Genomic DNA, 16547 nt, shown 5'->3' with positions numbered 1-16547 from the left:
TGGTCTATCCATATTTATAAGGTAGAATTGGGATCATGATAGTGGGGGAGGAGGAAGCATATAGGAACTAAAGTTGTATGTTTCATCGTTGCTACATCGCACTCTGACTGGCTCTCTCCCTGCCCTTACTGATACTGTAGGTGCCAGCTCTGTCTCACTGACTTCTGGTTGCCTGGCCTCCAATAGGGCCCCCCACCTCCCAAATCTCACTTCCTGGGCCCAGGAATGGGCTGGCCTTCCAACCAGATGGATAGTGGTTCCTTCCCAAGGCATTGTGTCCTAATTCCCAAGCACAGGTGAGTGTAGCATCTTTTTATTTAGAAAAAGCAAGCCAGCCGAGGTTATTAGGGTACACCACCTTCTAAATGTATATGTAGAAAAGAGAAGAAAAATATATATGTCATATTCTCAGTCTGCGTTTTGGTTCCTAGGCGAGTTGGGCAAGTTCTAGTTTCTATTTCCTGTGTCCTCTTAACTTGCTCTCACTGCCACCTTTTGACCTCAGAGCCACCACCTTTTTTGCCTTTGTTGCTGAGGAATTGACACTCATTTCATCCTTGGGTATGAGGGCTTCCAAGACTGCGAGTTTTCTAAACGGATCGCCAGGCCTCTTTCCCAAGGTGGCTTTAAGGGGCCAAACGTCTGGCTAGAGTTGAGCATTTACTGTTGGAATCACCCAGGGACGGACTGTTAAACCACCGCCTCAGACACCTCCATAGTCTGCTCCCTCAGAGCCCTTATTTATCCACTGAAGTCAGGGGAGTTGCCGAAAGCCTCTCTTCCTAGAGTTACGGACCCGTAGCCACCTTGCAGGCACCAACACTGGAAACCAGCCTGGCATATCCAGGCTAGGAGGAGTGCTCTGCAAGCAGGTAGTCAGGATTCAAAGGCACCAGCTTGGACAGTGAAACGAAGTCCAAGGTTAACTCCTTGCCATCCCAGTGCTCACTCAGTGTCCCTATAGAGCGAGGTAGAAGTGCCCCTGTGAGTTTCTGAGACTAACACTTCACGTGAGTGGAAAGCTCCGTGTTTCTCCTGAGGAACAACTATTGGGTTCAAATTGGGGATCTTGTGGGCGGCAGTCCAAAGCATAACCACTATGCCACCAGGGCATTTGGTCCAAGGTTCCAGGTAGTCAAATGAGGATGCTGTGAACCAGGTTATAGGCATGGTGACGTGCAGCCTGACAGGAAAAGTGTTCAAGGCCATTAGCAGGAAGTGCACCCAGTGTTAGATGTTTGCACTCTCCAAGGTTGGCAGAGTAGCCATGTGGTGTCCTGTCACCTGTGGACCAATAAGAAGGCCTTCTCAGGGCCTGGCCACTCATCATTGACCATGGCCTTTCTGTCTCCACTTGATTCCCCGAATTGGGTGAGTTGGATGCCCAGTTGTCCTGTCTACTGTTTGTCCTCTGGCACTGCAGAGCAAGTCCTCCTTACTTTGAACAAGCAAGGTTGTATCATGTATGTGTTGCAGGCTGTTAATGAGCTCTCCAATCCTGATGCCACATTTTTCTTATAATCTAGCATCTTGAATTATTCGCTCACAGATTTAGTAAGTAAGCTGAAAGGATACAGTCATGATGCACACCTTTCCGGGTTTGAAATCAAGGAGCAGCCCCCTTTTCAGATAACTGCCCCTTGATTTATGTACAGGTTCCACATGAGTATAAATAAATTTCTGAGATTCCCATTCTTTTTAATGTTTTTCATAATTTGTTATCCATGCGGGCTTTGCATAGTTGATAAAATACAAGTAAACATCTTTTGGGTTTTCTCTGCTTTCAGTGAAGATATGATGTCAGCAGTGATATCGTATGTACTCGAGTATAAGCCGACCCGAATATCAGCTGAGGCACCTAATTTTACAAAAACTGCATTTTATAATTTTGCAATTTACAAAAACTGCATTAAAAACGTGCTGAAAAACTTGGCTTTTAAACACTCTTCTGCATCAGCTTTTCTGGCAGCTCCCTGTCGAACTGCTGCGACCATTTTTTAATTCCAAAAATTGTCTTGTACCTGACATATCTTGTATTGGGTAATTTGGAGCCCCTCATCTTTGGGATATGCATAAATATGGATGTGGGATTATAAAAAGACTTTTCCCCAGCACTTGGTGGGAGGTCAGATGCTTAACCTTCCCTCACTGAAGGCAGTCAGTTGCCAGACTACTGTCTGGGCCCACCACAAGAGGGGCCCATTCCCTGCTGTTAAGGGCAATGAGTTACTTCTCCCTGAAGGCTTACAGCCTTCAGTCTGGTCCCTGTAAGTGGGAGTTCACACCCTACTAATGGTTTACTTGGAGAGCCAGGGAACAGGTCAAACCTGCTCAGTGTGATCCAAAGTTAGGCTGCCATCCTGAATCGAGGATCTGCCCATCTTGTCACTTGTGTACCCCCAATACCTCCCCTTCCTATTGCGTGGATACCCCTAGATCAGTTCCCCCGTCATTACTGTAGTACCTATAGCACAACTCTTTCCTGTGATTGTATGTCTTTACCTGCAATTAGGGGGCTTGTGTGCCCCCAAAGAGATAAAAGACTTGGTTAACAATAAAGAATCTCTCCCTGCCTCTGCTCCCCCTTCCTCTCCCTTGGTCCTTGCTCCCCTTGTCCTCCTTCCCCTCCCCGTCTCTCCTGCCCTCCGGTCTCCCATCTCCACGTGGACCATGCTACCAGGAAATGTGTCTGACTCCATTATTTCAATCTCTCCTCATTTTCTATGACTTTATTGTAATATTTATATATCTCAACCGTACAATTCCGCCTATCAAACCCGCGATTAGTTGTGGGGGCTGGCCTTCCCCCCACATATGGAGAAATGACAGGGAGATGGAAACATCACCTTTAGAAGTGGGCAGACCTGGTAGGTGCTTTCAAGTGGGCTCCGACTTCGAGCAGTCTGGTGTACAGCAGAACCAAACATTACTTGGTCCTGCGCCATCAAAATTGTTGGGCTTGCAACCCATTGTTGCAGCCACCGAGTCAACCCATCTCCTTGAAGGCCTTTTTTTTGTTGTTGATCCTCATCTTTACCAGGCATATTTTTCTCCAGGAGTCAGCAAATGGCTGGCAAGCAATGTGTGTATGTTTATGTGGCTCTGATGTGTAATAGAAGCATTTTAAAAGGATATTGTTCAAATAGTACTGATGTCATTTGTAAAAATATATTTATGGCTCTTGAGGTTGTGAGAGACAGGATTGGCTCTCTGTCTCAAAAGTGTGCCTGCTCTGGCTGTACTTCTTCCAAGGCCGATTTGTTTGTTGTGCTGGCAGTCCATGGTACTTTCAGTACTCTTCCCTGACACCATACCTCGGATGCATCTGTGCTCCTCTGGTCTACCATATTCATTGTCCAGCTTTTACATGCAGATGAGGCGATTGACAATACCATGGCTTGAATAGACTCAGATGGAAGCTGTGTTGAAATCTTAGGTAAACAGGGTTTTTTTAAATAAAGATTTCTAAGATTTTGTAGCAATATTTTTTTAAAGCCTTCATAATGGTTAGTTTCTTTTTAAATTTTATTTTTTATTGGGGACTCTTAACTCTTGTTACAATCCATACATTGATTGCATCAGGCAGGTGTGTACATATATTGCCTTCATTCATTTCTAGACATTTATTTTCTATTGAGTTCCTCATTTTTCCCCTTCCCCGCATAATAATACTTTTTGACTGGTCCTCAGGTAGGAAATTAAATATTTGCTTGATCTGACAAGCTCAAAAATTCTAGGTCAAGAGAATAGCAGTTTAACTGGAATTTCCAGAATAGAGAGTCCTGGCGGCCCCTTAATTCTAAATTTGAGTTAATTTATAAACTTGTAGTCCCTTAAGCGAAGGGCAGACAGGCCCCCTTGAGAAAGGGCTTCATTGTACTACCAAGTAGTCATACTATGACCCTTTCTTCTAGATTTAGCCAAAGAAGTCTACAGTTTTTGTAAAAGTGACTTCATTTAGGGAAAAAAAAAAAATCAGATTTTTCATGCGTTACTGGATACTAGCTTTGAATTGATACGAATTCCAGGAGACCCACAGTTCAGTCACTGAGGCCCACCGGTTAAAGTGGGTGCGGATGGAATCTTAACTAAGGTCTAACTCAGAGTGGGCCACCAAATGTGTCCTGTAGTGATTTCCTGTTGGAAACAACTGGGAAGAGAGAGTATGCAGACAACATTCATATGTGGAGTGTGGGAGGTTGGAGCTCCCATGGAGGGAGACCTTCATGTCGGGGATTGGAGATGCGTCTCACATTCTCCTAAAGATTATTTCCCTCAATGTCCCCACATAAATGTCAATTTTGAAGTGATGTTTGCAAGCACATGGCTGCTTACTATTGAAAGTCAACTGCTTGAAGGCTATGCCCAAAGGTTACCTGCCATCAAAAGGCCATCTAACTGTAAGTAGGACCCACTCCCTTCTGATAAGGACCATACATTATTCCCGTGGAGAAGAGCTCAGAGCTGACCAAGATTCGGCCGCCATCCTGACTCTAGAACCTGCCCATCTTGTTAGGAATATACCTCCCTGTCACATGTATGCCTGTCACATGTACATCCTCTTCCTATTGAGTGTATACCCCTAGCTTGTTCCCTTCATGTTACACGTATGTTTTGAATACAACCCCTTCCTGTTACATATTGGCTTACCTTGGCTTGCATTCCCGAGGTTATATAAGCTTGTGAGAGCAATACATAGCTCCCTCATTCTGGTTCCGGACTCCATCAAAAGAGGTGAGCCCTGGCATGCCTTGTCTCATGTCTCTTTAATGTACCGCTCAATTACATAACCACCCCTTAGGACCCATCCACATGTGGGGCTGGATCTCACAATTTCTTAAGTTCCAAAATGCACAATTGAAATAGACGTACTCAACAGCTGGTAGAACACCTGCATTGGATCCCTGACATGTGGAGTAAGGTCTCTTAACTTAGAAAAGCCAAATAGAAACCACTCTAACTGCCTTTTTCTGGGAAGACAGTAAACGAAAAAGTAATACTATATCTCTGTGGGAACTTCAGATATTACTGCCACTATCAAGGACTCGAAGGTTGCAGGGGTGGTGATTCCCACCATTTCCCCATTCACCTAACCCTTTTGGTCTACAAAAAAAAGTCGGGGGTTTTGGAGAATGACAGTGGGGTCTCTTACATGTATTTAACCAGTTGGTGATTTCGATGACTGTTCTGGCCAGATGTTTTCATTGCTTGAGTCAAGAAACACAACCCTTGGATCTGGCCTTTTTCTTGATTCAACCTTTGAAGCATCACCAGAAGCAATTTGCCTTTATCTGGCAAGGTTAATAATACATATTCACTGTCCTATCTCAAAGATACCATATATACTGGTGCATAAGCCGAGTTTTTCAGCAAATTACCTTTCTATTCCACAAGGTACCATGCTGGTCTATTACACTGGTGACATTACACTGATTATACCTAGCAAGGAAGAATTATCTAGATTTATTATAAGATATTTGTGTGAATAAAAAAGATATTTGTGTGTTTACCAAAAATCCATTGGTGTTGAGCTCATTTGTTATTTGAATGCTAGGTGGTGGGAAATTAGTCTTCCACCTTAGTGAAATTTCTAGTAGTTCAGTAATGTGAGATATGTCAAGCTATTCTTTCTAAGATGCAGAGTATTTAGTTCTATATCTGGCTCCACCTAAAACTAAAAAGGTGCCTGTGATAGTTAGCTTTATTGTGTCAACTAGGCCCCTATAGAAACATGGCAGAGTTTAATCAGGTCACAGCTTGATTGAAGGGCAATGAGTTACATGGCTTTCCAAGGCCTAATCACCTTCTTTCTTCCTCCCTGGTGACCAGACCAGCATGGTGGTGCTTGAGCTACTTCTTTGCCTCAACCATGTGCTGCACTGTCTGTAGGCCAAGCCAACTTGTGGTTCTGGAGCTAGAGCTTGAGGCTCCTTTGAGACCTGCTTTGTAGCACTGCTGTTGCATAACTCACTTGAGCTTGAGGCTGGTGGATCATGTCGCTGTCCATCTGTATGAGTTCAAACTGACCCACCCTTAGGTGCTGCCTACGGGCAGACTGCCTGTCTTGCCTGCCGAAAACTCCTCTGTGTCCTTCCTTGACCTTGGACCTGCAGCCCATGTGAGTTGAAGGATTTTCAGTGTATTGACTGTTCCATGAAAGTGAGTTGAGCTGAGCCTTCTGTACTGCTGTGTGGACTAATTAGCTGTTATATTCCTTCTCGCTGTATGATTCTGTCTGTCTGTAATGTCTGTCTGTCTGTCTATCTATCTATCTATCTATCTATCTATCTATCTATCTATCTATCTATCATTATAAGTGTCCTGGTTTTGTTTCTCTGGAGAACCCTGCCTAACAGTGGCACAATGTTTGGTGGGCCTCTTTGGACTTGGGAGGCAACATAGTCCTCATTTGGGTGTTTTATTCTGGACTAACCACCAAAGCCAGTGATGGAGAGATTGAAGAATTTTATGAACTTCTTCTGAAGTGGGTCAAACATGCAATAAAGGTACAGTAATAATTACTGGTGATTGGAATGTGATAGTTGGAAACAGGAAGGAGGACTAGCTGGAAAATATGGCTTTGGTGGTAGAAATGAAGCTAGAAATTACATTATGAAAGTTTGCAAGAAGAATGACTGTTACAAATAACTTTTTTCAGTAATATACTTGGCAACTATACACATTGTCTTAAGCTGGGCTCTTTAAAGAGCAAATAAAGTGAAGAAGATTTTATATCTAGGAAGTGGCGCACACACTTGAGTGGGCACGTTCAGTCTAAGTCCCCATAAACTAGTGGTTGCAGAAGTTATGAATCCAAGGCCCACAGGCCAGATGACAGACCATCTGTTGGTTCCTAGGATTGATAGGCAATAATGGCAGGCCATTGGTTCAAGTCCAAAGAACTGGAGATCAATAAGCTAGATGCAGGATCCAGACCTGCCAAAAAATACACAAGCTTTTCCACAGCATTGATTTATCTAGAATGTAGGTCACGTACCCAAGGAGCGTTCCTTTCAGTTGCATCAGAGCTGTGCCCCGAGGAAAGGGTTGCATTCTGTGTTAGGCTAGTGTAGTATTAAGTTATGGAGTGGCTAGGGGCCAGCCCCCACCGCTACTACTACCCACGGGTTCAGTAAGCACAGTTGTACGGTTGAGAGATATATATATTAAAGTCATCGAGAGCATGAGAGATACAATAATGCAGTTAGGCACATTACAGAGTAGCATTGCTCACCTCAGCCCCACTTGGCGGTCCGTGGAGAGAGGGGGAAGGGAAGGAGGGCAAGGGAACAAGGGAGAGAGGACGGGAGAGGAGAGGGGGAGAGAGGGGAGCCAAAGAGCGATCTATATTGCTGACCCAGGCCTCTATACCTTTTGGGGGCATGCACACCCACCAATTACAGGTAAAGACATATGTCACAGGAAGGGGTTACACTAGGTTACACAGTAATGGGGTGGTCCAGGGATATACACGCAACAGGAAGAGGAAGGACTGGGGTAAACGTGTGACAAGATGGGTGGATCCCAGATTCAGGATGGCAGCTCAACCTTGACCTTTTCCTGGGTCTCCATAGGAACCATTATCAGTAGGGTGTAAACTCCTTGCCTACAGGAGCCTGTCCATTGTCCCCAGAGTCTGGGAGCAGGGCCCACTGCAGTTTGGCAACTGATCGCCCTGGGGGGGGGGGGTAATGCCTGCGCATCTGACCTCCCCCCACAGGCTAGGATGTCTAGAGAAATAAACCCAGTGACATTCATGGATGTTTAAGAAAGAGCTTTATAGCAAGAGGAAATTATATATCGAGAAGGCATTCCCAGCCCAATCCAACTCAAGTCCCATAAGTCCCTGTTCAGAGTTATGTAGCTACATGTTGGTGACACAGAATGGTGACTGGGAAGCAGACAAATCACAGGCCAGTGGGTGCACAGTTGTGTGGATCCAAAGTAGGAAACATGGCAAGGTGCCACAGCTCTCAGCTCCCAGCAAGCAGGAAGGCTAAGGGATTGTCTCTAGTGTTTCATACTTATACCAAAAGGCTTCTGACATCAAGGAGGTGTCATCAGGCACCTGACTAACTCAATTAATAGGTTTGACTACACCCCTAGCCAGCAGTGCCTAGTTCCCATAATCCCTAACAACTACATATTCCATCCTAATCTTTTTACAACAAATTGACTGTCACAACATCCTGTTATGGAGTTGATTACACTGTGTTAAGTCATATCTTGAGGGATTGCTAGGCTTTAATCACTGAACCATTGAGAATCCTGGTCCAGCCAAGTTGACACAGACCCTGTCGCATCACAGTGCACCTGCTCATGCTTTGACGATAGCAAGGATTATCCTATCAAAATTTCATTGGGAAACCTTACCTCATCCACCCTAGAGCCCAGAATTTCCCTTTCAGCCTTCTTTTTGGTCCCTCAACTCAACTAACATTTAAAAGAACAAGATTTGAACCCCTTGAGGATGCCAAAACGACTAATTTGACAAGGTGTAAATTGAAGAACACAGGATTCTATGGGGAAGGGTTAGATGTATGGAAACACTGCTTTTAGAAGTAGATAGGTCTAGTGGATGGAGACTATATTAAGAAACAACAGCTTTGCAATTGGATATTTAATAAAAATTCCTATGATTTTGCAACAATATTTTTGACTTATTGTTTCTTGTATGTGAACTTAATTGTTATATTAATTTGATAGAGGTTTATTTACCACTAACAGACTTATTACTCTGTCAACTATCACCAGGGTAACCAGACAGCTTTGTCCTTTTGAGCTTGGTAATCATAGTAATTTCCACCCTTTATTAATTGGCACGTAGCTCCTAGGTCCCAAGGAACCACATAAAGTTTGAAACTTTTCTAATTAGGTAGTTATATAACTAGACTCCGTGGGTCTTCAACTTTGCCATACTCATTAAAAGTTTTCAGCCCCATAAGATATCTCATTTAATGAACCCCTGAATGCTGTTTTTCTAAGTAACAATCCTCTATTGAACTTGAAGCAGAGACCCACGTTTCCAGTGATCACCTGTTTGAAGAGGCTGGTATCAGTGGACTGACCAGAATCAAGGAACTCGGAATAAATTTTACATCATTTTTTGGCTTCCCAAAAGATTAATCACATATAGTTCCATTCTCATTATGAATGGTAGAGATAATACTACGAATTCGCAACCTTCTCAATGGACTGAATTTCTAAATTAAGACATGAACCTATTAGAGATATCAGTGAACCATAAGAAAAGTAATCACTTATTGGTAGAGGGAATTGTGGACCTCTTATAATTTGCATATTTGTTGTTTTACGTTTCCTTAAAATGTCAAGCTCTTGATTAGTCTGTTCAATGATCATAAACTTTGACCTTGGTAAAGTCATGTTAAATCTCTTGTTACGTGCCATTCAGTCAGTTCTGACTCAGAGACACTATGTACAACAGAACGAAACACTGCCCTGCAGGCCTGCGCCACCTCCCAGTTGTTCTTGTGTGTGTGCCCATTGTTGCAGCCACGTGTCAATCCATCTTGTTGAAGGATTTCGTGGTTTTTTTGCTGCCCCTCCATAACACCAAGCAGGATGTTCTGCAGGGACTGGTCTCTCCTGACAGCTTGTCTAAAGTACATGAGATGAAGTCATCCTTTTCTGTAAAGTGCATCTGGCTGCCCTTCCAAGACCATTTTGTTTGTTCTTTTGGCAGTGTACAGTACTTTCCCTCTTCCTCGCCAGCACTGTATTCCAAATCCATCAATTCTTTCTTGGCCTTCTTTATTTATTTATTTATTTTAAAAATCAATTTATTGGGGCTCATAAAATTCATCACAATACACAAATGCTCTACACAATTGATCACTACATAGATCAATTGTGTAGAGCACATGGCCTTCTTTATTTAATGTCCAATTTTCACATTCATATGAAGTGATTGAAAATACCATGGCTTAGGTCAGGTACACCTGAGTCGTCAAAGTAACATCCTTGCTTTTCAGTACTTAAAAGAGACTTTAGCAGATTTACCCAATACAGTGCAACCTTTGATCTCTTGACTGCTGCTCTCTTGACTGAAGATCAAAGTGAGATGAAATTCCGGGCAACTTCAGTCTTTCCTCTGTGTGTTAGTTTGGGTTGTCTAGAGAAACAAATCCAGTTACATTCATATATGTGTAGGAAAGACCTTTTATCAAGAAAGAATGCTCTCATGGAGGTATCCCACCCCAGTCCAATTCGAGTCCTTAAGTAGGATCCTAGTCAGTAATTCCTCTTCACACTCACGTAGCTGCAGGTCAGTGATGCAGAAAGTGAAGCAGGAGGAGCACAGGGTCACGTGGATCCAAGTGTGGGAGCGTGGCAGGCTGCAAACAGCTCTCAGGATCGGGTGGCCCACATGAAGCCAGCCCTGGACGCAGAGTTCTACAGGCAGGAAGGCAAGGGCAGAGAATGATTCCCAGTTTGTTCTTATAAGATGACCAGATCCTCAGGGAAGCATCATTAGGCTGTGAGCTGACTGACAGGTTGGATTCCACCTGTACACTTTCATAAAAATTCAAGTAGTCTAATGACTACACTCCTTTTATCATCATGTTAATCCAGCTGTGAGGATTTTGCTTTTCTTTATATTGAGTCTTAAGCCATACTGATAATCCTTGATCTTCACCTGCAAGGGTCTCAATTCCTCCTCAATTTCAGCAAGTCGGGTTGTGTCATCTGCATATCGCAGGTTGTTAATAAACCTTATGCCGATCCTAATGTCATATTTTTATTCATATAACCCAGCTTCTCTAATAATTTGCTCAGCATACAAATTTTGAATAAGCATGATGAGAGGATACAACCCTGATTCACATTTTCTGATTTTAAACTATGCAGTGTTTCCTTGTTCTGTTTGGACCACTGCCTTGATCCTTGTACAAGTTGCACAGGAGCAGATTTCATTTTCCTGGAATTCCCTTTCTTCCAGTTACCCATGGTTTGTTATGTTCCACCCAGTTGAATGCCTTTACATAGCCAATAAGACACACATAAACATCTTTCTGGTATTCTCTGCTTTCAGCTAAGAGCCACCTGATGTCAGCAACGGTGTTCCTTGTCCTCTTCTGAATCCAGCCTGAACCTCTGGCATCCCTGTCAAGGTGCTGTTGCTGGGTGAGCTTCAGTACAATTTTGCGTGCATGTGATGGGCATGATACTGTTCTACAGTCTGAGCATTCTCTTGGGCTTCCTTTCTTTGGAATGGGCACAAATATGGATCTCTTCCAATCAGCTGGCCAAGCAGCTGTCTTCCAAAATTTCCAGCATAGACGAGTGAGGGCTTCCAGTGCTTCGTCAGCTTGTTGAACCTTTTCAGTTGGCAGTCCAGGAAGTCCTGTAGCCTTGTTTTTGGCCAGTGCATTCAGGGCAGCTTGAACTTCATCCTTCAGCACCATTGGTTCTTGCGCATATGCTGCCACCTGAAATAGTGGAATGCCCACTAGTCCCATTTGGTACAGTGACTCTGTGTATTCACTGTATCTTCTCTTGATGTTTCCAGCATCATTCAACATTTTGCCCATAGAAGCTTTCAAAGTTGTGACATGGGGCTTGACGTTTTTCTACAGTTCTCTCAGTTTAAAATATGCTGAGTGTGTTCTTCCGTTTTGGTTTTCTAATTCTTTGCTCAGCAAAGTTAGTTAATCCCCACAAAGACAAATACTGTATGAGAACACTATTATAGAAGAAAAAAAATCAGAAAAGTGATTTTCACATAAAAAGAAGAGGATTTTGATGGTTCTGGGGAGGCCAGGGGGAGGGAGAAAGGGAAAGGAGAGAACGAGGAGAAAGTGAAATAATTTTTAAAAGACATGCACACATACACATGTCTGTCTTATAAAAGACAGACACCATCATGGTAAATGGAGACAAGATTGTCAGGGATTTCATTTTACTTGGATCCACATCAACACCCATGGAAGCAGCAGTCAAAAAGTCAAATAAGGTATTTCATTGGGCAAATCTACCGCACAAAACTTCTTTACAGTGTTAAAGAGCAAGGATGTCACTTTGAGAACCCAAGCTATGGTGTTTTCAGTCACCATGGGAACGTTGGACAGTTTCGTTTTGTTGTATGTAGGGTCTCTAGGCGTGTAAACAAATTCAATGGCACTTCACAACAAATGTACATAGCAACCACTAATGCCAGAAGTACAAAAATTCTGATAGATGTCCTATGAGTTGGAGCTAACCCAAAGCATCTTAACAACAACATGCTAAGTGAATGAAAAAAAAAATTACCCTTTGTACAAGTCCTTCCACTTCATTTTCTAGAAGACACCGTCTAATCTACAGTAACAGCAGATCAGCAGCTCCTGGGGGATGGCGGTTGAAAAGGGTGCAAGAATTGCTCATATCAAGAAAAGGCAAAATTACCATGGCAGAACATGGATCAGTGGCTTCCAGGAGCTGACCTAAAAGGAGGGAGTTGACAGCAAAATCGCAGGAGAGAATTTTTCTTGACAATGGAAAAGATCTATATTTTAATTGAAGTCGTGAGTCCACAGCTATATACATAGCCCCAGTTCATTTATTTATATTTTTAACCATTGAACTTTTATTGAAATTATGCTTCCATAAATCTATTTTTAATGCATCTTTCTCCCCACACTTGAATAAAATTTCAAAAATGTAAATGCCGATCAGAAGTAGCAGTATACTGAAAATAATATATGCTGAATAGATTTGTTCCAAGAATGTTGTAGAATTAGAAAAAATATGAATATGTTTTATCGCAATTATATTCAGAGAGAAATAAAATGATCATATGAAAAAATACTTCAAATCGACTTGAGTAATCATGAATGCCTTTTATAAATGCAGCAGAAAAAAATCTACATTTCACTATATCCATCTAAAACAATAAAAGATAACTTTAAAATTAGGAACAAAATTAACTATTAATGCATTTGTTATGAGCTGCATTCCATAAAATAAAACAGTAAATTATTAATAGCAAATACTATGAAAATTAGTGACAAAAAACTATGGCCTATAAAAATTAATATATAGATGGGTTCAGAGTAAAACGAAGAGTATTTAAAATTAATAGAATTCAGAGACATAAATTTTTAACACAAATGTATGCATATATATGTGGGGGTACCCCCCCCCCCAAAACGGAAAAGGTTCTGATGAGTGGAGCTTTCATATTGCACTTTTCTCACTAGGCGAGCATTGAGCAACTGGCTCTGAGTTAGTGTACCAAGTGGCATCGCCTAAGAAGGTTCTCTCTGGTCAGTGAATTTTTTTCATAAAAGAATTTTTGCTTGAACCTCATTTTTTGTGATGGCTGATTAAGAGAATAGCTACAGCTGTGAAATTTTGTTTTCTGCTCAGGAAAAATGCTGCAGAATCTGTTGTGATGTTGAACACAGCTTACAAGGACAGTGCTATGGGGAGAATTCATGTGTGTGAATGGTTTTCTCCTTCCAAAAATGATGAAATGTCTATTGATGACAAACAAACCTCATTCTGGACGTCAGTCAACTTCCCGAACAGACAAAAATGTTGACTAGTAATGCATTTGGAGTTGGTTCTACCAGGTCAGAGTATTAATCAAGCTTTCTATTTACAGGTTCTGAAAAGATTGCGTGACAGTGTGCGACAAAAAAGGCCTGGTTTGTGGCAGACGGGGCTGGTTTTGCCATCACAACAATGTACCTGCTCACACAGCCATCTCAGTGCACCAGTTTTTGGCGAAAAACTGCATGCATCTCTTGCCCTACTCACCTGACCTTGCTCCGTGCAACTTTTTATTTCTGCAAATAAAGAGGGCCATGAAAGGACAGCAATTTGATGACATAGAACAAGTGGGGAAAGAAATGAGGGAGGTGCCGTCAGCCATCCAAACAGATGAGTTTGAAAAATGTTTCTCAGTGTGGAATTGCAGACTTGACAAATGTATTCAGTGTAATGGAGGGTACTTTGAAGATGATAAGGTTGCTTTATAAAAAAAATTAAACACATAGCTTTGAAAAGATTACAGTTTTTTTGGTACCCCCTCTTATGCTTTATAAGGAATGGATAATGGTATAAGTAAAGAAAATGATAATGCAAGGTATAGAAAAAGACATAAGTGAACATAAATAGAGCAAGTTTCTGGCTGGAAAATCTACCATTGTAATATTTCTATTTTGCATTAGATTTGTGTGACATCGTAGCATAATCTTTTTTTAAATCTCAATTTTTTGAGTCCATCATTCATTCATAACTACATGAGCTTGTCTAAAAGAGTTATGAAAATAAAGAAGATACGGGTAATTCTTGTGGTTAACAACTCAGCACTTCACCCTGCACACCACCAGAGCTCCTTAAGGGTGACTCTTATTACTTGATAACATATATTTAAATATTTAATTAATAACAAGAAGAATGCTAATTCACAATGAGAGAGAGTGATGAGTGGAATTTTTTTTTTCATTTTATTAGGGACTCATACAACTCTTACCACTATCCATACATACATCAATTGTGTAAAGCACATTTGTACATTCATTAGCCTCGTCATTCTCAAAACATTTGCTCTCTACCTAAGCCCCTGGCATCAGCTCCTCATTTTTCCCCCTCCCTCGGCCCTCCCCCCTCCATCATGAACCCTTGATAATTTATAAATTATTATTTTGTCATATCTTGCACCATCCGATGTCTCCCCTCACCCACTTTTCTGTTGTCCATCCCCCAGGGAGGAGGTTATATGTAGATTCTTGTAATTGGTCATACACTGTGGAAATTTCTTTATAGAACACATTTCAACTTTACAGTGACCAATCTAAAGAGGTAATAATGATCCCCATTTTACATATTATAGGACTTAGAAAGAGGCCAAGAAAATTTACCCTAAAGAGGTCTTGTGCAGGAGATTTACCTAATACAGTACATCTTTTGATCTCTTGACTACTGAGCATGGATTGTGGATCCAAGTCAGACAAAATCCTTGGCAACTTCAATTTTTTCTCTATGTATCATGATGTTACCTATTCACCCAGCTGTGAGGTCTTGGGTCTTCTTTACTTTAGGTCGTACTCCATACTTAAGGCTGCAAGCCTTGATCTTCATCAGCAAGTGCTTCAAGTCCTCCTCACTTTCAGCAAACAAGGTTGTGTCATCTGCATACCGCAGGCTATTAATAAGTCTTCTTCCAAGCCTAGCAACACACTCTTCTTCGTCTGATCCAGCTTCTCTGATGATTTGCTCAACATATAGATTTACCAAGTATAGTGAGAGGATACAACCCTGATGCACACCTGTCCTGATTTTGCCTCTTGATCCATGTGCAAGTTCCAAAGGATCACAATGAAGTATTCTGGAATTCCCATTCTTCTCAAGGTTAACCACAGTTTATTATGGTCCACTCCATCAAATGCCATTGTATAGTCAATAAAACACAAGCAAACATCTTTCTGGTATTCTCTGCTTTGAGCCAAGATCCATCTGATAGCAGCAATGATATCCCTTATTCCATGTTCTCTTCTGAATCCGGCCTGAAGCGCTGACAGTTTCCTGTCAAAGTGTTGCTGCAACCATTGTTGGAGGATCATAAGCAATATTTTACTTTTGTAAGATATCAGTGATATTCTAAAGATTCTAAAGCAATCTGTTGGGTCACCTCTCTTTGGAATGGGCACACATATGGATCTCTTCCAGTCAGTTGACCAAGTAGCTGTCTTCCAAATTTCCTGGTACACATGAGTGAGTGCTTCCAGTGCTTCACCAACTTGCTGAAACATTTCAATTGATAGTCCATCAACTTCTGGATCCTTGATTTTGGTCAATGCCTTCAGTGAAGCTTGAATTTCTTCCGTCAGCACCATTAGTAAGTAATCTTGCTTACATCCCACCAGTGAAATGGAGAACTGTCGGCTCTTTCTTTCTGGTACAGGGACTCTGTAAACCCAGCCTGAGACAGATAAATAAAACCAAAGCCAAAAATCACTGCCATGGGGTTTATTCTGACTCAAAGCAACCCCAGAGATGGGGTAGAAGCGGCCCTGAGGGTTTCTGAGCCTGTTAACTGTTGATGGCTGTCCAAAGTCTCATCTTATCTTTCCCCTGTGGAGCAGCTGGCAGTTTTGAACTGCTGACCTTGCAGTTAGCAGCCCAACATGTAACCACTGCACTACCAGGTTCCAAGACAGGCAAATACACATACACAAGTGTCTTCTGTCAAAACTGTATATTTTTGTTAGTATACTTCCACTCCACTTCTCATGCCTGGCCAGCCCGCAGGTCTATCAAAGCATCTACTCATAGACCACCACAGCTGTAGGATTGTGTGCTCATAGTATTTTCCTCAGTTGACCTTGAACGCTTGTAAACCTCCCAGTATCTTCCCTTGCTTGCCTCCATCATGTGTGTTTTTGCTGACCTCCTCATGTTGCCTTCCTTTTCAATCAAGTTGACACCGGTCCACCCTTTAGTCCCTGACTTCCACTTCCTCCCTTACCCTTCCACCCCTGGCAAGCATCAAAGAATGTTCGTTTTAGTATTAAAACCTTTTCTTGGACTTTTAATAATAG

Source organism: Echinops telfairi, unplaced genomic scaffold (genome assembly GCF_000313985.2).
Source record: "Echinops telfairi isolate 266 unplaced genomic scaffold, ASM31398v2 ScPeMD7_5868;HRSCAF=6743_0, whole genome shotgun sequence".
NCBI classification, from domain to species: domain Eukaryota; kingdom Metazoa; phylum Chordata; class Mammalia; order Afrosoricida; family Tenrecidae; genus Echinops; species Echinops telfairi.
The sequence above is the reverse complement of the archived record's forward strand: the minus strand, read 5'-3'. Positions refer to the sequence as shown.